Source organism: Anser cygnoides, chromosome 4, assembly GCF_040182565.1.
Source record: "Anser cygnoides isolate HZ-2024a breed goose chromosome 4, Taihu_goose_T2T_genome, whole genome shotgun sequence".
Taxonomy (NCBI): domain Eukaryota; kingdom Metazoa; phylum Chordata; class Aves; order Anseriformes; family Anatidae; genus Anser; species Anser cygnoides.
Window position 1 is genome coordinate 57,414,375 of NC_089876.1, and position 23,809 is coordinate 57,438,183.

General features: G+C 36.1%; 1 protein-coding gene across 15 annotated transcripts in view; it reads left to right on the forward strand.

Annotated features, from left to right (window-relative positions):
* The window catches only part of LOC106035227 (uncharacterized), a 143,678-nt gene that overhangs the window by 66,026 nt on the left and 53,843 nt on the right, over positions 1-23,809 (forward strand). For 12 of the 15 annotated variants that reach the window (XR_010831204.1, XR_010831203.1, XR_010831202.1 and 9 more), the window contains 2 exons: positions 9,338-9,549; positions 14,244-18,390. The gene's annotated coding sequence lies outside the window, so the exon portion shown is untranslated. Of the gene's footprint in view, positions 1-7,342; positions 7,761-9,337; positions 9,550-11,012; positions 11,057-14,243; positions 18,391-23,809 lie in introns of those variants that run through there. The other 3 variants (XM_066996202.1, XM_066996201.1, XR_010831206.1) reach the window with 3 other exon arrangements.

Consider the following 23,809-nt stretch of genomic DNA (forward strand, 5'->3'; position numbering starts at 1 on the left):
GTGTTTGGACTGAATTGATAATAAAGATAGGAGAAAAGAGCATTTCCTGGATCTGTATACTGGACTAAGCAGGGTCCCAAGTGGAACAGTTTTTGCTTCCAAATCTCCAGTATGTAATCATGAAGACCATAACAAGGCAATGTGTCACTTGGTATACCTTTGACTGAGAAGCCAGGTTGCTTACAAGAGGTAAAATAATTGTTTTCTTGTCTTCAGCAAAGGGAAATATATCTATCTCAGCAAGTAAGCAAGCATTAGTTACCTGAACCATCTGATTTCTCTCTATTTTGAAGATGTCTGAACTCTGGAAAGAAAAATAGCGCAATGGAAATGCTGTATTCCAATAAGAAAGATGTAGAAGGCTACATCATCCTTAAAAGACCACTTTTCAAAATTTATATGGAAATATATTCACTGATAATCCCTTAAAATAGCTTCATCAGGCTTTCTCTTGTAGCATATTAAATTCAGGAGCAGAACTAGTGCCCAGATGGTCCAGTGGTCCAGGGATGGAGCAACTCTCTATACTAAGTTTTGTTCGAGGACTGCAGGTGAGTTTAACTACTAAAGATAGGAGGCTAGCCTTCCCTGGAGCTATTGGAGGTGCACTGCATGCAAGCCATGCACCCCGTTGATCCCAAACCTGACCCAACCCTTAGGCTTGACTCAACTTCAGACCTGCCTCATCCCTATGAACTTCCCCAGCAACCTGGTCTTTTGGCTGATCCTAATTACTGTCCCCTGGACCTGCTCTCCTCACCTTGCTCAGGTACCATCATTTTTGCTGGTAAGACCACTCCTCTGTCTGCCTTGTTATCAGGCTCAGCTCATGGCACCACTTCCCTTTGGAGCAGCGTGCCCTTGATGGTTCCTGACAGATAAATGGAAGAAAAAAAATAGTAATGAGACTGCATATCCTGAAGTGTTTGGGGCACTTGCTTAATGGAGAAGTTGAATATTCCTCTCCTAGCCCAACCTAACGCTTAACTTAAACTCTGCAAATCTTAACTGAAAAGGGAATAAAACTTAGGTTCCCTTGACATGTAATTGCACTTATCACAGACTAGCAAGCAAGTTCGCCCTTTTTTCCCTTGTTTTCTGTGTACCAGGAAATCTTCAATTATTTTCTGTAAAGTAGAACAGTTTCAGTGAGCAAGGTTAAGAGAGTCCTATAACCTTGTTATCATAGGAGTTAGAATTGGCATACAAGATAGGATTGGCAAATTCAAATCACTTCAGGCAGATATAAGAAACTACAAGTGAATTATCTAACTACCTTTAGCTAAAATGGGAAGGCATTTCTCCTGTATCTTGGGATTAGTCTAGTAGATGTTCTTTAAAAATACCTAGTGGATTTGAGTCGGCAGACAGAAAGCCCAAAGCTCTACTTATATTCGTAGTAAAATGTATTTTAATGAAGCCTGACAATGTTTCAGGCTTATGTAGTCATAGGCATGCACAGAACCAGTATTTCACTGGTTAGGCAATTTTGTCAGTAAAAAGATACATGATAATGGACTTACAGCATCTCCAGGGTAAGGTAGCAATTGAAGAGGACTTCTGGATTTTTCACGTGAATTTACACATTTCTATGGAAAGACAGAAAATAATTAATACACTTCTATTTCTGATACACTTCACAGAATTGCACAAGATGCCTGCTGAAGTGTAACAGTTCTGCAGAAAGAAACTTTTTTTTTTGATTCATTTGTGTTATTCTGTAGAAACATCTGAACAAAAAAACTTACCTTTGAAAATGAAAACTGAGCTTTTCACAGAACCAGTTGGTAACATTAACAATGCAAGACTTCTGATTAAAAAAATCCCATGAACTGGAGATACAAAATAGCATTCATCAAAACTAACCACATTTCTAAAATTATTTTTGGTGACCATGATGAAGGATAGTACTGCTGAGAGAAATGGCAAGGTGATATTTTAGGTAGGTAGACTTTTATTATGCAAGTTGAGGTTTTGTCAATTAAGCATACTTAATATTACCATGACTGTTACATTAAGTAGCAAAGCTTCTTATCCAATTCTGTTGCAGTGTGCAACCCTATTTGCTTCTGCCAGGGTGTGTGCTTCAAACAGCACAAAGTAGATATTTCTGTTCACAGTGGGAAAAAGAGGTTTTAAGAAATTAAGGTTTTCTTTAAAAACAAACAAACAACAAAAACAACAACAAAAATGAAGGAGCTCTTTCTGTACGTTCTCTTTCATGCCCATGGGAACTCTACAGTCTTTGGATAAGTTCAGATGAGATTTGTCTTTGCATATTATTCCTGCTCCTTTTTATTTCCTTGTAGCCCATGATCCTGCATTCCCAGGCCAGCCATGTGTATGAGGTTTTCCGCAACTACTAATGCTGAGTTTCTAACACAAAGAAGAATGGCACAGAGGAGGAAGGTGCTTAAGTGCATTGAGTTTTGCTGAACATTGGTTTGCTTTGGAGCAAAAGGCTAGGCTTGAGGTTCGAAGAGATTACATACAATCAATCTCAAATTAAGGCCATGAGGGTACTAGGCAGCGAGCTGGAAGAAAGATTGGCAGGCTGAATGAAAGAGGGAATTAAAACAGCATCTCAGTAAAAGTGAATTTCTACTTTGTGTTGAATAGTTAAGTAATAGAGAAAAGTGAAAGAAAACTAGAAAAAGGTGAGCCCAGAGTTCAAATATCATCCAGTGCTAGGGTCCTTCTTTCTCTCAGCTGATAGAAATACGTTGTCTCTGATAAGTAGTGACTTCAGGCTTCTACCAGTCATGAATACAGTCAAAATTGGGAAAAAAAAGTTGACTTTTCTCACAGCTCTGTCACACACAGTTTTCCCAGTTTCAAAGGAATCGACTTCAACAGATGATTAGAGAAAGCAAGACTAGAAATTGTAAAGAACAGCATCAGATTCACAGCAAATAATTTTCATCCTTCCCTGCTTCATACCATGCAATATCCTATGGTTTCCGTGAGGGGAAAAAAAAAAAAAAAAAAAAGAGCTGTTTCTCTTTTACACTTTTCCCACCAAAATCTTTATATTCTCAGTAGAATGTTTTTCTGATTATACTTCTGCCTTTCATAGTGATCAAAACATATGTAAATAGAGAAGAACAGGTTTCTATTAGCAACTTCTCTCGCTCTTCTTTTGAGGGGGGATCCAGCTTCTTATTCAAACATATCACTAAAGCCAAACCAATACTAAATACATTTGCAGGGGAGTCTGACAACTGCAAGTGTAAGGAATTCTGTTTTGGATTTCTTATGAATCCAATACTAATAGCAAGTCTTTGCATGTTGGTCTGTGAAGGGACTTGGTATGCAGTACTCCGAAAAATCATGTGCATCTATCAAGTCAGTACTATTTTCTTCAGCTACAGAACTGCCTTAGAGATCCCCTATCTAACTAAGAGTCAGATCTGCCTATTCACTGTGTCTGAAATAGTAAAATAATCTGTATCAGCCAACAGTTCTACTCTCTTAACTAACAGCTAACCAATTTTAGCTAACCAACCGTTCAAAGTCCTATCTTTGTGAAGCTAGATACTACCATGATCAGCAATGATCTATTTATTGAGTACAAGCAATGCTCCATTCTACTTATGGGAGCTCACCAAAGAAAACTGCATTGCAAAGAAGTAAATAGAAAGTATTTACAGAAAGACATGGATGCTAGAATGACTTTAAAAATGAAATAGTGACAGACAAAACAGAAGACAACAGCATCAAACCACAGCTCATGTCCTTTCAAGCAAATTTTGATAGAGAGTCTTCAATAAATACTATATATGCAGATTAAAAATACAAGGCCATTGTATGGTTGTTTTTAAATCTAGAATTGTCTACTGTGAAACAGGTAAATGCACTGGGCTACACCAGTGCTAAATTCAGAGTGGTATAATAGGCTTTTTTAAAATTGCCACAGTGCACGTGTTTGATTGTGATATGTTTCTTTGTAAATATGTGTATACACACATACAAAAATAATAATTATAAATAAAAATGAAATTGAGTTATTTTTTATCACATGCTGGAGAAAAGTAGACTATTTTAATGACTAAGAAAAAAAGCACGGCTAACTCTACTTTAGTATTTATGAAAACAATTGTGCCTCTTTTCCTCTTCTATTTTACAAGACCATCATCCTTCTGTCTAGAAAAGTAAATAAATAAATAAATAAACCTGCAGTTTTGTGCTTGTAACCTGAGCTAGCCAAAATATATAAAAAACAGAGATCACTGCGTTTCAAAGGAGATTATGATAATGAATTTCAAACTTAAAATCAGGAGTTTTGCTGATAAAATTCTGGATCTTTTTCTTTGAACCTTCTGTATGTCTCTGAATTAGTGTGTATTGGCAAGTTGTTAGGGCTGTTCTGTGAGTCAACCTACTCTTTAAGGAAATCTCTCTGGGATAAACATATAGGATCCGATTATCTTTCACTGAACATATATGTCATTACATCCAGAAAAGAATAATTGTGATAAAACATAGAGGCTCTGCAGAGACAAGTCACGATAGTTACGCAATGCCAAGAATACAGCTTTTTGTTGGACCCTCTTTTTTCCCATTTAGTGCATGCCGTGTGACATGGTTCTATGTTCATACGTTGGCTATTCTGAGCTGTCCAAATATCACGGGACCTGGACTCTATGCCAGGCACCTAGACTACTGTGCTAGGAACACAGCACCACCACATAGCCTATGTGTAACTATAAATAATTTTTTCTCCACAGGGTATGTCTTCCCACAGTCTGCCAGTTGGTAGAACTTTTTTCTACCCTGCCCTTTCCATTTCTGGTAATTTCCTATCTCTTTTAATGCCTAGATCACTTGTAGTCTGTTCCAAGTGTTGCCTTCATCCCCTCTTCCAGTTCTGCATGCTTTTTTTTTTTTTTTTTCCTACGGATATCTTTGTTTTATCTGTCTATATTCTCAATTTTAACTCCTCATTTTTCTCCTCTCACCTAGAAGGAAAAGCCTTTAAAACACAACTAAAATCTACCTCATTTTGGTCCCAACATTGTTGCCAGAATGGTCTCCAAGCAGAGGGAGTGTTATTTATCTGTTTCTTTTTTTTTGCTGTTTTCTCATTGGGTTTGGAGACAGTCATTCAGCACCTGCATGGTTGACATAATGGGCAGATATGTTTTGTACAGGGAAAATCCTAACTGAATTTAGCTGTGAGAGTCCAATGACTCCCCCTTGATGCACTGAGGTTCAGGCAAGTGCATGTTTTCACAACAGTGGGGAAAGGTGCTTTTCAGGCCATATGCGAGTCAAAACTATTTTATGCCTAGACAAACCAATATTTCTTTTCCCTATAGTCCCTGGAAGCAAAAGATGAGTCATTTCAGCACATGAGAATGATTTTCCACCTAGTTTCACCTTCAGAGACCTTTGTCTTCACCTTCTGAATGTTTCTGACCAAATATGTCAAGTATAGTAGAAATACAACCAATTGAAAAAAAAATAGTCTTATGAGGGTATGTTAAGAAGCAACCTTGAAAGTAATCAATAAATGCTTCCTCAGTCACCTTTGGTATCCCATATGTGCAGATAATTTCCATGCAGAAGACAGCTGTGACAATCTGCCCTGAACTCCTTCTCTAATTCGTCATCACTTTGCTACTTATGTATAGTTTAAAACATTCACTTCATACCAATAAAAGTCAGAGACCACATCATAAAGGTTTATATATTGATATAGAGATTGATAATGATTGGCAGGCTTAAGCGTTTTCATTATAGTAATCTTTATTTCAGTCACAAACCTTTAACAATTTTTTGTCCACTTGTCCCAGTGTAAACTATTGAGCCTGAACAATTCTCTTTATATTATACTTTTCATGAGCGTGAAGGAATCTGAAATTGTGGGTGCCTTCACCTCCAGTGAAAATGAATTGTTATCAACATGCAGAAGCCCAACAAACAAGACTCCCTCTTGAAAGAAAAATACTGTTCTGCTCAGTTAGAAACAACTACTTGTGTTAACAGAATAGCTGAAATAGAACTAATGCTTAATTTTCAATAGACAACTATTGACCTTCCACAGTATTTGATCTTCAGAATAAAAAATCCCTTCATCTCTGATTACATATGCCTTCAACAGTAGAAACATTATCTAATCAAACAGAACATTTTGCAAAAAACTACTTGCCTGAAGAATAATACCCTCAAAATCCTGCTGTTGGAATAAACAGTTAACTTAATTACTGTATTACTTTCTGTTGTAGTCATTTTCACTTTCACAGATACTAGAAAAATGCAAGAACAAAGAAAAACAAAATGAAATTATCACATTTTGCACTGATTATAAGTCTTTTTCTATCCTTTTAATCTTCTCAGTGTTTCTCCAATAATTAATGAATGAAATATTATGAAGTAGGCATTGTGATATTTATCGGTACATTGCACATAAATCATTGAAGTGAGGTTTCACCAGTTGTATTTCAGAGTTCTCTGAAGTCAAGAGCGAAAGTTGTTAATTTTGATGGGAGCAGAACTGATCCCATGCTCAGTGACTTGCATCAGAAAACTATCAAGATTGTACCACAACACTGCTACCTTGTGGCACGACACAGAGTAAAATCATTATTGCTTTTGTGACATGCCTCTGATTTCAGTAACGGGGATGCCATATGTCACAAAATGCTAACGCCTCAACTTATATTTGAATGTACTATTTCCTTTCCATTGTAAGTCTTTACATGACAATTAGTGGAAAGCTATACCCATTTTACTCAGGTTAAGACTACAAAGTTTTAAAAGATGATGCCAAATCACTTTTCCATTAAAGTTTCTATTCATAAAGTATTCATTCTTAGAGATGCTAATTATCTTGCAGATTTTTTTAATGCTGATGTTAGGGAAATGGATATAGTTTTCCATTAATAACCTGAACGGGTTTGGAACTAGTTTGTATATGACAGATAAAAATACCCTTCCCTACTCCACTATATTTATGTCTCATTAGTTTATGGACCTAAAGCCCTCCAGGGATTGTCACTCACAAATCCACCTAATGTTTATGAGCTCTAGATTTTGCATTTGGATCTCTAATTTAGCCAACAGATATGGAAAATCATATAGATAGAAAACTCCCTAGTGACTACAAAGCTGTAGGTTTTAATAGAGAGAGCAGAAATAGTATAAGTATAATGTGTAATATAAGCATAATGCTTAGCACATTAATGGTAAGCTAAGTGTATCACCTAGGAGGAAAGACATTAACTCTATTTCAGATAAATATAATACTATCCCTTCCAGAACTGTTGGCTTCTAATGATAGACAGTTTAATAGGGTTGTGTGTTAATGCCATCCAGTTTCTGTTGAAGAAGGTTTTTAATGGAGCATTTTCAACACTAGCATAGGCAAGTGAGGATCAGCTATTTTCTGAACCAGTAGTTCTAAACTTTGCAGACCAATGGGTCATTTCTCCAGAGTTCTCACAGGCCACCACATCTTCTTCATCAATATCTTTTTTTTTTTTTTCAAACACTATACAAACAGTCTTGTCATAAATATGCAGCAATTGCAGGGTTCAACAACACAACTCCCGTAATTCAAAACTGCATAGGACAGTGAAAACACTGTATAGTTATTGTTACTATTCTCTGAAGTTTCTGTTAAATGTACATAAAATTAATTATTCTTTCTTTTTCCACAGCATTACACACGCCTCAGTTGAAAGATACTAACACACATAGAGAATTAGCCTCCTTCTTACTGGTTACATTGGGCGTATAGCCTCAGAACAACTACTGAGGTACCTGTTAAGTAAAATATAAAAATGTTTTCCTCATCCAAAGAGAGCTGTGGCCTAGAAGATTATATATGATTAAAATGAAAGGCTTGTAAAACTGAATTGGAAATGTGGGACTTTCCTGAGAGAAAAGATTTAGGAAAGAATATCAAGATATGGGCTAAATATTTAACAAGGCTTACTAAATAGGTGGATTGTCAGCAGCACTGTCTTATCAGTGAGTGCTAAATGAAAATTCTTGATGGACTCTACAATTCAGAAATTTGACTAAACAAACTACACAAATTTATACTTACATGAATCTATTCTGGCAAGAGGAATTTAGTGAGATAGTTCTGTCTCTACCTCCTTACTTTGGTATTAACAGTATACCAATTTTTAATTTTCATATCAAATAAAATCAAACTAAACGGAATGACCTCAGAGATTATTTTTTTTGACAGAATGTTTTTTACTCAATATTTTCTCATCAAGATCTTCTTTCCTTTCATATATGTTTAATACCATAATGTTTTATTACTCTTTCCTTTACCCCCCAAAATACATCCTGGATGACTGAATACCTGAATAGATATATCTTGGATGACTAAAGTTCTCTTTTTCTTACAGGGATTCAAATTTTATTGGGATTATTTTATTCACCTAGAAATTTTGAGGTGAAAATGATATGCCTGGTAAATAGCAATGTATCACTTGTGCTCACAGTTCAGCCCTGTGAACCCGAAGATAGATACTTACATTATTGTTCTGCCTGCTCTGTGTTAAGATGAATTCAAATATAATATTCCTGCCCTGATAAACATATTCTGAGTTACATAACATGCATAATATACACATCTATACCATAATTCTTTGAAACTAATACTGCAGCTAGTGGATTAGGTATTTTATAAAAGTAATATTTGTAATAAAACTTGTCAGCACTAGCAACCTAGGAGCAGATGGGGTGTTGTAGAGATCATATAATGATGATTCATTGCAGTAAGTACACATGGATCCTTCAGATCTTCTTTCAGTTTAGTTCTTTCTTTGGTTTAAACAGTGATTACCTGGCTACATAATTATTTAAAAACCAAGCAAAAGTGATGTCAGCTTATATCTGCTAAGCAGATATAAGAAAGCTTTATCTTCTGAAAGCAGGTTCTTTCCTGCAATGCCACTTACTGATGTGAAATTAAATACCCACAGTTAAAATGTTTCACCTGATATGCTCTCTATTGTTAAGTCGGCAAGTGATCCTTGACTGATAAAATACATTTCGGAAATGTATCAGCGGGAAGAGAGGAAGACAATATAATGATTAAAGTACTGAACTGAGTCTGAAAATCTAGGACTGCTATTCCTGAACTCCCTACTTGTCCGTAAGCACGCGTCTCTCTCTCCATCTCGGTTGCTCTGACATGGAAGTAAGGCCCATACTGCTTGATGTCACAGATGCGGAGTGAAGAAAACAAAAACATGAATAATTGATAGATGCTTTAACCTTCAATAAATTATACTTTGCTGTGTTGATCCCACTGTATCTCCTGATACAAATAAATAAATCAGTTCCCTTTAATTAACTGCAATTACTTTTCTAGATGGAAACAGCAGGAACCATATTTCAAACTACTGCAGCGAGTAAGAGTTCACTTGCACTCTACATCCAGGCCACCACCCTTCTTGGGGCTTGATTTTAGCTTCTGAAACAGTGGAAAGTTTCCTGTTGAGCCTCAGCTCCATCAAGAAGCTGCTATGGATGCTCTTCTGGACTGCTCCTCATCTGCTGCCAGCCTGTAGGAGGTGCAGCCAGGTATTTAAAAGTAAAAGCAAACAGAAACAAGGGGAACCCATGGACTGTTAACAATGCAGCCCTTGGTTTTGATTACCTTAGTCTTGATCAGTTTTCAACTCAACCACACTGGCAGTTTCCCAATGCAATTTATACAGCCCCAAATATCTAAAGAAGTCACTTAAACAAGACAAACTATAACTGGAAGGAAAATTTGAATGATATATTGTTTTTTTTTTTGAAGGAAGGGAAAGACTGTAAATGTCAGGGTTTTGCAGATGCTTGTTTCACTTCAAGATATTTGTGCGCTACCTCTTTTGGGGTAGTGTTCATGGCAGCTGTTTGCAGTGTGAAATCTTTCATAATAATTTTTTTTTCAGATGAAACACCATTAAATTATTTCCCCACTTCATTTTTACAAACCAGTTTAACAACAGGTTTGAATTTATTATATAGATTTTCAAGACTGAGCTTGTTTTATGCGTGGAAATAAACAACAAGAAGTATGAATGCCACTTACTATTTTTCACATTTTATACACAAGGCATTAATCAAACTAAATGAAAAAGATTAAAATCATTACTAGTTTGATAACACTGATTTTGCTGGAGTTAGACGAAAAAGGAGTTTGATCCCAAATTACTACAGTGTTAAATTTTCCTGTTTCTGATTGATTCCCTATGTCACAGTCTGTTTATCTCAATGTATGAGCATACCACTGAATTAAATGGTAAGTCAATCACAGATGAGAGATTTTTATCTGAAGACACAAGGAATATTTGTGACCTTACTGTGGTAGCAATATACAAGAAGGAATACATATACCTGGAGTCAAATGCAAGAGGTTTAAGTAAATTGGCTCAAATTATAAAAGACGGTGTCCAAATAAGATAATTCAAGTTACAGATTTATACCTGTCTAGGGAAATATTTTTAAGAAATATATTTGATTATTTGACTAAGAAGAATTATGTGTTTAAGAAATATTATTATGAACCAGCATCCTGCTCAGGTCAGTAAGACCATCCATCTTAGTCATACAAATGAATAGGTAGGAGAACAGGGGCCAAAGTTAGATCAGGTTTGAGTTTAACATGCTTATTTATCATATAATTATTTAAAATCTGCAGAAACTCAGACATGAAGATAATCTCAGACATGCATTAAATCTCTTCCACTGTTATCATATGTAAAAAAGCTTTTGAAATTCACTTCAAACCCCCTGAAAGGAAGGTTTTCACCAAAAAGTAAGTTTGAAAAAATAAGGAAATTAAAATTCTATCTTTACCAACAGTTACTTTCCAAATACTCTCCCTACATCTGCTAGCATTTTTTTGTTTTGAAGCATGATTTTTCCTCCTGGCTAATGAACAAGCATACTGTGATCATATGTTTCTGTTATCAAGGCTTTTGCCACAAAAAATCATCCCACTATCCCTACTTCATTTGATCCCTGACCTCACAATATATTCCCTTTTATTATAGGATAATGAGCCTACTTAAGTATGAAGAGTTGGCAGCTTTCCAAGGTGAAATAATCAAAGATATTGCACTTAATATCTACACCCTTAAGTTACTTGCAATTTCATATACAGGATGCCCATAAAGTAATGCAGTACAAATAGACACTAAGAGATTTTTCCTGCTGCATAGGAAAACTTCACAATCAAAATGACATATACAGAACTAAGATAAAAACTGAACTCCCAAAGTTACTGTGGCATAGCAGTTAAATCATCATGTTAATACCATATTAAAATGTTTATGTGTTTATTTTTGCATTAGTCCACTTCAGGAGGAACAGGAAAAGGAGAAGTTAAGCTGAGAAGGGAGGAGAATAAAAGATGAAGGTGGAGGATGAAACTGAAGTCAATTATCTGTGTGGAGGGGAACTGAAGGCGATGAATCTGAGAAAGTAGCATCAGCTGGCACAGGGCACAGAAAATCTAGTTAAAGCTGTTGAGAATTCAGAGTGAATCCTTCACAGTGTGCTCAAGGCTACTGCCTCTGGCTGACAGGCCAGTTTCTGCTCAGAAGACTAGCTATCGACTGGCTCTAAAGCTCTTAAAACCTCCCCTATATATCTCTGGATCCATAAACAGTGTGGTCAAGTGGGGAAAACACAGCCCCAGAATACAAAGATCAGCACTAAGTTGTTAGACAGTGACTGAAGAACATGGACACAGTTCCTCATAATCACGTCTCACCTATCTGTAAAGAGAGAACCTGGTACTGTATCACCTGACTCATATGGAAAAAAAGAAATCTAGCAAAATGATATTACTATATATAAAAGCCAAAAGAAAAGACAAGAGCACCAAAATTAAGAGAATAATACAAAAGAGCTTTTTAATGTTCCAAATTAGAAAAAAAGAAAAAAAAATCTGATTAATTTGCACAGTAATCATCCAGAATCAGCTTCAGAACTCTGCCTCAAGGACTGAATGTAAGGCCATGTGAGACTGATACATATACAGCACAGCTGCCAAAACACCAGGCATTGATATTACCAAAATTATGAGACAGTCTTTAAAAAATACTGGAATAATAACAATAACAATAAGCTAAAATAGATATTTATGTAGAATGGGGTGCATCCTACTACTAATTTCTTAAGCAAATATCCCATCTCCCTACAGAAAGACACATTTAACTTCATTTGTTGATTGACTTCATTAATACCTGGCGGCTACAAGGTCACAGAGAACTCAATGTAAGGGTGGGATTTCTATTTTTCTGGGAATTCAAACCAACTCCAACATAAGGTCATGAGTAGTTGTCTATAAAAACAGTGCTCCCCTGCTGTCATTAAAATGTGCATACATTAATTTTTCTTCCATGGTAAAAATTTTTTTGGATTAGCAGTTCTACAGAGAAAATCTGCATTCTGGGACCTTTTTGCATCCATTCCCTATACATATAAGATCCTGTATATGTGTTTGCAGAACTGCTTGAAAAATAAGCATTAACAGAATGTTATTGTTACTAATTTCTATTCTCTGAAGAGAAACTAATGACAGTATCACCAGAAGAGAAGGGGCAGACCACCACACATAATAATAACGCGATGACGTCAGCCAGCTCTTTAAGCACCCTGGGATGAATTCCGTCTGGACCCATGGACTTGTATGGATCCAGGTGGAGCAGCAAATCCAGCACACGTTCAGGGTCGGTTGGGAGTTTGTCCTTCCCACCGTCATGGTCCTCCAGCTCAGGGTACCCTGGGTCCCGAAGCCCATCATCAGTGTTGAAGACAGAGGCGAAGAAGGCGTTAAATGTCTCTGCTTTGCCTATGTCATTGTCTGTGAGGAGACAAGCTAGTAGCGGACCCCTATCTAGTAGCGGACCTGTGTTTAATTGGGTTCTCCTTTTTCTGTTCACATATCTAAAAAAGACTTTTTTATTGTCTCCCATTATAGTTTTATATTGCTTATAGTTTCCCTCTATTACACTGTTAATCTCCACTGTGTTTGAATTTTAAGTTTTGCCTAAAAGCTCTCATTCCAATAAGCCTCACTTATTTACAAAACATGAAACTATGCAGTTAAAAAACGTATATGTAGGCAACCAGGGAAAAGTGTGATTTTCCCATAATGGCATAGCATTGTGTTTGAAACTAGTGTACTACTGCAAAAATGTTTCAGCATCTCCACGAATTCCAGCAAAACAATGGTTAATTATTCAAACTGACCATTGCAAAAAGTGATTTTATGTTTAGATATCTACCTTGTAAAGTTCTGCTTTGTTTTTTGGGTGTGGACTTCATTGTGTATCTTCCTATAAGGAATTTCTAGGGGTTAAACCTATAATAGTCCAGCTGTTCACCCTTACTTGTAGGAATACTCCATTATAACTTACTGTTACATTATAACTTATTCCATTACAACTTACTGTAGCAAAACATAATCATAACAGTATATCAAACTTCGTAATCAAATAGTAAAAAATATAAATTTCTTAAATGTAAAAAAAAATGCATAATTACTTTTTATCAATAGCCATTTCTTCCAGACTGTAAATGCAAAATATAGTATAAACAGAATTTACTTTTTAATCATACAATAAAATCTTCAGAAACAACTTAGAGACTGCTTGCAGAGAGATGTCTCTTTTGTAGAAATAAAACTAAAAAGACCTCTTTGTTCAAGCTGCTTTGAGTATTTTTACTAGTAGGCCTTTGTATTTACTAATAGGAAAATTTCCATACAAAAGCACCAGTAGAGCTGATCACAGCTAAACAGATTAAAAGCTTTATATTTAAGTATTTCAGGGTGTAATATCAATTTCTTTAAAACTGCCTTTATATTTGGATTTGATAATAATGTTCACATTTCCTGTGCTCTTCTGCTTCATGATAAGAATCTGATGAGGCATTTTGCTTGGTGCCTTGGACAATTCATGTATACTGAGCACAATCCATCCTTACAGGGGAGTACTGGAGTTTCTACATCCCTTTCAAATACTAAGTTTTGTGTTTGTCCAAGTAGCAATTTCAAAACTCTTACTCTATTCAGCTAATGGAGATGTGTTCTTTGCTGTACATAACGGTTGAGTTTAGAAGCTGAGAAATGAAATTTCAGTGTAAGAGGAGATGTTACAATTTCAGACAGAAAAGTCAGCAGTAGCAAAAAGATACCATCCTATTTCAAAAAATTATGTGTGTGATACATAAAAGTCCATTAGAATGTTTGATTCTTCCTTTTCTCCCTTTGACAGATGCAGTTTTCATCGAGAAAATGATCCCCTGAAGAAAAGAGATGGAGATGAATCCAGTGATTCAAGAAGGCTTAGGAAATGTCTTGTGCAATGGGAGTAATTCATATATATTGGTCCTTAAGGAGAAATCTTTAAAAACATCCATATGTTTAGAAAGACATTATAAACACCTGTTATAAGGAAAGTTGGAGACTTAGGAGTTTTTTAAAGTTACAGCTTATATTATTGTCAAGAGAAGTCCAGATCATTTCAGGTCACTCCTGATCTCTACTGCTACATTTAGCATCCACTCTGAGCCAGGCTACATGAGTAGGGAAATTTCTTTCTGTAGTTAAAAGACAAAGCCTGATCTTCACAGGAGAAAAAATAGTTCACTTGTGTTTGGTGTTTTCCTCCCTCTGTCTTCATTTGTAATCTCACTCGCAGTTCAGTTAAGCTTTAAGGCACTCTAGATCATAGAGTCATAGAATGGCTTGGGTTGGAAGGAACCTTAAAGACCATCCAGTTCCAAACCCCCTGCCAAAGGCAGGGATGCCACCCACTAGATCAGGTTGTCAAGGGCCTCATCCAACCTGGTCTTGAACACCTCCAGGAATGGGGTATCCACAGCTTCTCTGGGCAACCTGTTCCAGTGCCTCACCACCCTCTGAGTGAACAATTTCCTCCTAACCTCTAATCTAAATCTCCCCTCTTTTAGTTCAAAACCATTCCCCCTTGTCCTATCATTACCTAATTTAGCAGGGTCACTATCCATCTTTTTTATAAGCCCCCTTTAAGTACTGAAAAGCCACAAAGAGGTCCCCCTGGAGCCTTCTCTTCTGTAGGCTGAACAGCCCCAGCTCTCTCAGCCTTTCTTCATAGGAGAGGTGTTCAACTTCATGGCCCTCCTCTGTTAGAACAGGTTCACATCATTCTTATGCTGGGAGCCCCAGACCTGGATGCAGCACTCCAAGTGCCCTCACAAGGGCAGAGTAGAGGGGGACAATCATCTCCCTCCACCTGCTGGCCACTCCTCTGTTGATGCAGCCCAAGATGCAGTTGGTCTCATGTTGCAAGCGCACATTGCTGGCTCATGTCGAGTTTTTCATCCACCAGAACCCCCAAGTCCTTATCTGCAGGGCTGCTCTCAATTAATTCTTCTCTCAGTCTGTACACATGTCCGGGATTGCCCTAGCCCAGGTGCAGCACCCTGCACTACTTGGACTTGTTGAACCTCATTAGGTTCACCTGGGCCCACTTCTCAAGCTTGTCCAGGTCCCTTTAGATGGCATCCCTTCCTTCTGTTGTATCAACCACACCACTGAGCTTGGTGTCATCTGCAAACTTGCGGAGGGTGCACTTGATCCTATGGTCTATGTCATTGATAAAGATAATAAGCAGCATCAGTCAAAGGACAGACCCCTGAGGTACACAACTCATCAGTGGCTTCTACTTGGACATAGAGCTACTGACCACTACTCTCTGGGTGTGACCTTCAAGCCAATTCCTATCCACTGAATGGTCCACCCATCAAATCCATCTCTCTCCAATTTGGAGACCAGGATGTCATGTGGAACCATGTCAAAGGCCTTGCAGAAGTCCAGGTAGATGACATCAGTCGGTCTTCCTTTGTCAACTGATGCAGTCACTCCATCATAGAAAGCCACCAGACTGGTCAGGCATGATTTGCCCTTGGTGAAGCTATTCCGGCTGTCTTGGATCACCTCTTTGTCTTGCATGTACCTTGACAATGCTTCCAGGAAGATCTTTTCCGTGATCTTCCCAGGCACAGAGGTGAGGCTCACCAGTCTGTAGTTCCCTGGGTCCTCCTTTCTACCCTTGGGATGCGGAGCGATGTTTCCCTTTTTCCAGTCACTCAGGGCTTAACCTGACTGCCAGGACTTTTCAAATATGATTGAGAGAGGATTGGCAACTACATTTGCCAATTCCTTGAGGACCCTGGGATGCATGTCATCAGGCCCCATGGACTTGTACATGTTTAGTTTCGTCAAGTGGTCCTGACCCTGCTCTTCACTTACAGTGGGTGGGACTTTGCTCTCCCAGCCTCCATCTACGGGTTCAGGGAAACGAAAGACTTGGGAGGCCTGACTGGCAGTAAAGATGGAGGCAAAGTTGTTGAGTACCTCAGCCTTCTCCATGTCTGTTGTTAACAGTTCTCCCTTCTCACCTATCAGAGGAGGTACACTCTCCTTGGCCTTTCTTTTCTGACCAATGCACCTGTAGCATCTTTTCCTGTTATTCTGTGCATCCATTGCCGAACAAGTTCCATCCATGTCTTGGCTTTCCTGATCCCATCCCTGCACACCCAGACAGCATCCCAGTACTCTTCCCAGGCCACGTGTCCCTGCTTCCACTGCCTGTGCATTTCCTTCTTGTACCTCAGTTTGACCAGCAGGGCTTTGCTCAGCCATCCTGGCTGTCTGCCCTCCCTGCCCGCTTACTTACGCAGGGGGATGGAGAGTTCTTGTTTGATCTTGATTGATCAAGAGATCAATCCCCTTGTGAATATATATCTACTACTGTCTTACATACGTTAGTGCACTCAATAGCTGAGATACAGTATATACTTGCATAGAACCTATAATTCAGTTTAACTCCCACAAAGATCAATAACAGTGAAAATTTGAAGTATACTTTACTTCAAGTCATATGAGTTACTTTCTGACTTCAGTGAAATCTTATGAAATTTCACCAAAATTGACTCAATCTAAGATAACCACTACATTATCTGCTAACTGCAGCCTTTTCTTCCTGAAATCATGTTACATCAGGATTTTTAATGTCAGTTTCTATGCAGAACATGAAAAGAAAAATTACACAGTGAAAGAAAAAAAAATATACAATTATAAATTTACACAAAAACAAGTGGATATTTTAGATAAACAGGGTTGGTAATGCAGGCATTTCTTCAGCACACCATGATTTTATCTTTTATCCTTATTTTATTCTTACTCTTTCAAGGAAATCTTTCACATTGTCTGTAAAGTAGACAGAATTTCTAACATTTTAATTTTTCAAAAAACAGCTAAGACAAACATCTGGCAGGAACAAATAAGGGAAGACTGACCTTGATTTGGCAGAAGATGAGAGATGCATTGGCTGAATAGCCACTTGATGTCCCTACTCATTCTATTTTTCTGTGATTTCTATGAAAAAAAAAAAGTGAAGCAAACGTTAAACAACTGCTTGCAGTCATAATACTACTTCTCTACATCTTCTGAAAAGCAGCTGTTCTAGTATTTGAATTACCATCATAAGGCACATGTTTTCAAGAAAATGTAATAAAAAAGTCATCAAAAGTCACCCATAACACAAAGGTTTTCTCTGGGAAAACCTGTTCCCATTACTTAAGAAATATTACTCTTCAGTGTGTGTATATTAAGGTGTTTATATTCATTGAATGCAAAATCTGTTTCTAATTCTGTGCCCAAAATACATTAAGAGAATGCTAAATTTGCAAATACAACATTAACTGCTTTCTTGACTATTTGCACATAATTATAGGTTGAACTTCAAATTGTTTTTAAAGGGACACTCTTTTAACTTCCACAGAGATAGAGTAATCCACTCAAGCTGGGACTCCAGGCAATAGTTGTTGCACCCCTTGTCATGTTTCATGTGGAGTAGAATAAAGTGATAAATAACTTATATCTTGAAACATCTTAATGGTTATTCATATTTAACAGTTTTCTTGCCAGAATGTTCTATTCTATTTAAATAAAATGTTGATAATATGATTATAAAATGTTAATAATATGATTAATCGTGAGATAGAATTAGTTTTCTTAACCAAAACCATAATTTAACAGCCAGTGGTGATCTTGTTGAACTGAAGGAAATTCTTTGAAAAGTACTGCTAATGCTTGAGTGTCAGATTCAGAGATCCATATCTCACAGAGAAAGATTTTCAGGTGTTGAAGTTAATATTAACTTCTTTTTCAGGTACTCCACTGCTGAAGCTAGCCAATCTAGAAGTTGACATAAAATTCCAGTAAATGGCGAGAAGCTTTAAATCTGTGACCTCATGGAATTTAGGATCTTAGGAGGAAAGCTCACAGCACCAATTTCTGTCTCTGGGTGATTCATAGGAAATAAAGAGAAAGAACTCACCAGCTCTGCTCCAAGTGCCCACAACTTTCAGCGTAAGGTAAACTTTAAGCAAATTGGTTCTCTTTTTGCAAGCTTTCTTTTTTCTTCCAGAACTAGCAACAACCTGACGGGATGTCACAAACAGAAAATTAGAAGGCAGTGTCTTATCAAACATAGAGTACAGGAAGGGGGAAGAGAGAAAGAGGGAAGGAGAAAAGGAGATGCTAGTATTCATTTTATTGTGCAAAAAAAAACTTTCTACTGTACAAAATAGTAGGAAATACTTAAAACATCATCACTGATAAATAGGTCTAAATAAAATATTTCACTTTGCCAGTAGAGAATATAAGAAGATCTGCTACTTCAGCTGTAGTAAGCAGTTTATGTCAGAGAGATCATAAAACCAACAAGAAGCTGCTTTGGTCTGAATTTACTCCACAAAGATTTAATCTTTGATAATGCACTAAAGCTAATGGCTGTCCTAGTAATAAGTATTAAGTAATAAGTAATAAGTAATAAGTAATAATAAAAGAAAACAATGAATATAGAATTCATTTGTTGAATGAACTGAAAAGTGATCTATGAACAATGAGAATTGCCCAAGATTTTTCCTTCAGGATTTTGCAACATTATCTAGCATACTTGGTAAGATATAAAAGAAATACTGCACTTCATGTTCTTCTTCCACAGCACTTGAAACTTCAAATCTGTTCATTGTAATGAATCTGAGGTTCTCAACAGGCCTATGAGCAGGCAGAAATGCAAACTTTGCAGATCACTAGACAAGAGTTTGTTACCAGTATTATTTAAGATCATATAAAAATAGCAAAGCAGAGTTCTCTTGGCAGACATTTGCATTACTTTATGAACATTAGTAATTTTCTTTATAGCTTAAGTGAAATGCATATTTACAAAGCAACTGCTTCATTTTTGTACACAGAACATAACTTCTGGTACCTTACAAAAACATAAAAAGCATAGGACTGCTCAGTGTGGGTTACTACTTCACATATACCAGCTTTCTACTTCAAGTTCTATCTGTGGTGGACTATAACACTAAATCTGCAAAAACTGTGTTTCACTATGAAAAGTATTTTCCTTCACTTAATTTAAACCAGTAATCACCTGAACTGTTACGTGAAATGTCACTAGGGATAACATAGACCTTAATTTCTGAGTAAACAAGAGCCATGCCAAAAGTATTCCAAAGATGAAATAATATGTGAGTAAAAATAAGAAATTGAAAATAAGTTCTTGGACAATGATGTGTTTCTGGGTCCAACTTACAGTATATCTTTTGATTATATTAAAACTCTTATTGAAGGAAATTAGGTACTGTGGAGTACGGCATGACAGTGAAAAGTGATGGGCTTTATTTCAGATATGTTAAATGAAATGAGCTCTGTTTTTGTAAGGACGAATGATCTATGTTCAGTTATGCAGCGTTTCAGGCTAATCTTCAGTGGCACTGATTAAGTAATTGCACTGTAAAAGAGCCCATGTTCTGCTTCTGACTCTAAATGAAATTTTCTTCATAGACCGAGAGAAAGTTTTTCCAAGAGCCTGAAACCTCTCCTAATGATTTTTTCCATAGAGGTCACTTGAAAAGTTTTTGTCCTTGAAAAGGTAACAAAGCCAATATTTTTCTTATTTAAAAAAATTGATTGTGCTCTCCAGCACTTTAGCTATCAGTGCTTTTTTGTGTCATGTTAAAAGGCTCTCATGGAAATTCTAATTCATCCAGTATAATACAAATAGCGTATAATCTATTATTTCTGCCAAAGGGTATTTTGATTCTACTGAATGATGCCGGTAGTCTTTTAAACATTTAGCATCTTTCTGGATATATTCTGCCACAAAGTGTTAATGATGATTATAGATAAGCTTAAAAATAGCGCATAAAGGAAATGGCAAAAATACATTAAAATCTGATAATGGGAAAAACTAAAAGCCATAACTATGCTTATGTTTTTCATACAGCAACAGAAAATGGCAGAGAGTCACACAGTCTCACTGGAGATTCAGAATAAACGTGTCAAAATGGGGAGAAAGGCACAGACAAAATAATTTTGAAAGGCAAAACACCATGATAACAATCATGGTAAAGTCAGACAACTGTGAACCCCAGTTTCAGGTGTTAGAATAGCTGAAAGCAACTATTGTTGTGCCTGTAATAAAGGCACTTCCACATATAGACTCTTGATGCTTAATGGCAATTATTAGGATGGTAGATAAGAGGAAGAGAAAGAGCAGAAAGTTACCAGTCCTTCAGCTACCTGGCCTTTAACAAGCCACTGGTTCTTCAGTGTGTTGATAATCAGAACAGCATTGCAGGTACATATTCCAACACAACAGGGTAGCCTCCACAGAAAAAAGAAGTAATCGGAAGCTGATTTGACTCAATAGACCAAATCCTTTCCTGTTACTTCAAACCAGTGGTCTTTTGCAAGCAACGCAATACACTAGAAATGCACGTTCCCTCTGCCAAGTGAATGTGGCCTACCTGCAGAACAACTTTTCCAACTGTTACCTCAGAAATAAAGAAGTACAAACCTCCTACCAAAAAGAGTACAGCTTTGTTTTTCCAGAAGAGAATTTTAGCTGACTTCCTTCTTCCAGGGTGAAAAGAAATAAAGCAATTTCAGTCTTGTTTAAGATAATAATAGATGGGGAGGGAAGCGATGCAGTTTGTTTTACCAATGGTATAATTAAGATAATACAACTTCACTAAACTCAGACCAGAATGCTATTTAAGCATCCTAGGAAGACTGATATTCTGCTGTGTTCAGTGGAACTGCCTACTTGTGAGCTTGAACTTGTATTTTTACCTGTTAAACTGAATGCAGAAGTTTAACTCTTGCATAACTCAAATAATAGAAAATTTGTAAATACCTAAGCAAGAGTAACTTTTCAGATACTAGATATAAGTTACAGAGTTTTGATTTGGGATGGATATACCACAAGCTTGCATGTGAGCATATACCTTCAGTGTCAGCTGAAATAGAGACATTGTGAAGTGTTGTATGTTTACTGACAGTTATCCTGAGAACTATAATTCAGTGTGAGGAACAATTAATCTAAGTATTGCTAGATACTGCTAATGTTGTATGATACATCAAAACTCTTCAGCTTTTATTTACAAAACCTAACAATGAGGACAAAAGCCAGTGCAATCAAAAAGCAGCCCATATGTTACAGCATACATGGAGCAAACCATAAAGCCAGCTCTCCGTATTTCCCATGATAAGAAAGGGTTCTCTTGGATAGGCTCAGATAAAATACTTTACATTATTCAGAATTATCCCATATTTTTAAAATACTGAATATATCCTTGTCCTTTATTCATTTGGTTGTATATTTAAAGTCAATTTTATATACATGTACAATCATGTGTGTACGTATATGATAATATATATCAATAAAATATATGTATATCGACTTCATTATCTTTTCACATACATCTTAGTTTCAAATCTCTGTTTTTTAAACCGCTTTTTGCTTACTATTTCTTCTTATCCTTAAGTTATTGATATTCTGCCCTAATTTTAAAACTAGTTTAATATAATCACTTATGAGTAGCAGTGGTTGGAGAATTTGAGAACTGAATCATTTTTTCCTTAATAAGTGATCTGCTCACAATGAATACAAAAAGCAGTCAAAAGCATTAAATTAGATAAAATATATATGCAAACTATGTAAAATTTTAAATGATGGATCAAAGCTTATTTCAAATCATTGATCTATATCCAAATATTGTTCTGAATATAAATGATTTAATACAACATTCAGCCTGAGACTGAAAAATATTAGTGCATTCATAATCACCATCGTATAGGAAATCACCCATAAAACAAAATGTGACCATAAATAATATGAAAGTATAAAAAATCTCTCTGTATAAAATATATATTATATTAATAATATATATAGTATATAGAAATACGTATTTGTACACTGAAATATACTAGTAGATTGTATACATTGAAATATTCTAATAGATTTATTCTAAAAATTATTCTGCATTCAGTGTACACATCATGTGGAGAAGTATATTCAAGCTATTTACAGAAATCAGAGATTGATTTAGGCCATTGTGGTTTTCCAAGGAAAATGTCTTCATTTAAATATATATATATGAATAGTAGATTGCAAAACTGAATAATTCAGTCAGGTATTAATATCCAGAGACAAATTCAGAGCTCTCTAAATGTTCTATATTATCAACTGACTGCTGACTATTAATGCAGTCCATCCATAAGACAGCTTTGTTTTTGAAGTTAAATCATTTGTTAAACTTATGGGTATTAAATTTTTTTTTTATTTATAAAATGGCTCTTTATTATACAATCTATCAGGAAAGGACCCTTTATAACACAATGCACTTAAAATATATATTTTTTCAACAACTTTCCAGATGGTTGTAAGGAGATTTACAAATAGGACAAATATAATTATGAAATATTTTGCTTCCGCCTTGAACTTACTCCTGTAAAGTTCCAAACCCAAAAGATTTGATTGACATAAAATAAATTCTCATGTATAACATGCTCAAAAAAGCTGAAAATAATATACAGAAATAAAACTTCTTTAAAACGTTTTTCTCTATTTAATTTCAAGATCTCTCTATGGATCCAGACAATGCTTAAAGCCTCTTTTGTTTTCTCAAGGACTGGTAGACCAGGCTAGGAACAACTGCTCCTGTTAAATGTTAAGCTTGCCACCACGTCTGTTAGCTGTAAAGTTAGGAAGAGATATTAAAATAAATGTTTCATCTTGATGTATTTATTTAAAAGTAATACTGATCTCAATTTTAGTTCAACTTTCAGTAGTTAGTGTACTAGTAAGAGCAAATTTATTTTTATTAAAGGTGTAAGTTATATTTAACAGACTGGTTACTGGTTTTTGATAGCCATTGTTGATCAATTCTCTTACTTATGAACTATTTTCCACCTCTTGCTACAGTTTATGTGTGTTTTCACCACTCAGAATGATATGCAATTCAAAACTTATAATGATACACAATTCAAGACTTACCTATGCTCTGCTCAGCTGAACCATCATTTGTGGTTTGTGACTGGTCACTTAAGCTGCAGCGGTTTGACACCTTTCAGGATGTGTGAAAATTTTTAAAAAGGAGACTAATGGAAAGGGAAAAATTAAAACCAAATATTTGTGTTTGCACGGGAATATTTTTATTTGAGATCATTTGGGTATATCATTTGGGCAAGAGATAGATCACTGTAGCAGAAGGGCACAGAAATCCAGGTTAGTATGCTGGAAGAGTATCAAAACATTTTTTTCTACACTCATATTTTCCTCTAGACCCAGTCAGAAACAAGAGACTAGACTAAGTAGATTTGTGCTTTCACATTACAGTTTTTTTTGTGCTTGCTCAAAAATCCATTCCAAAGTCTTTGGGTGAAAAAAATGCCTGAGATAAAAGTCTATAACCAGAAGTATTCCTGGATAGCAAGTAA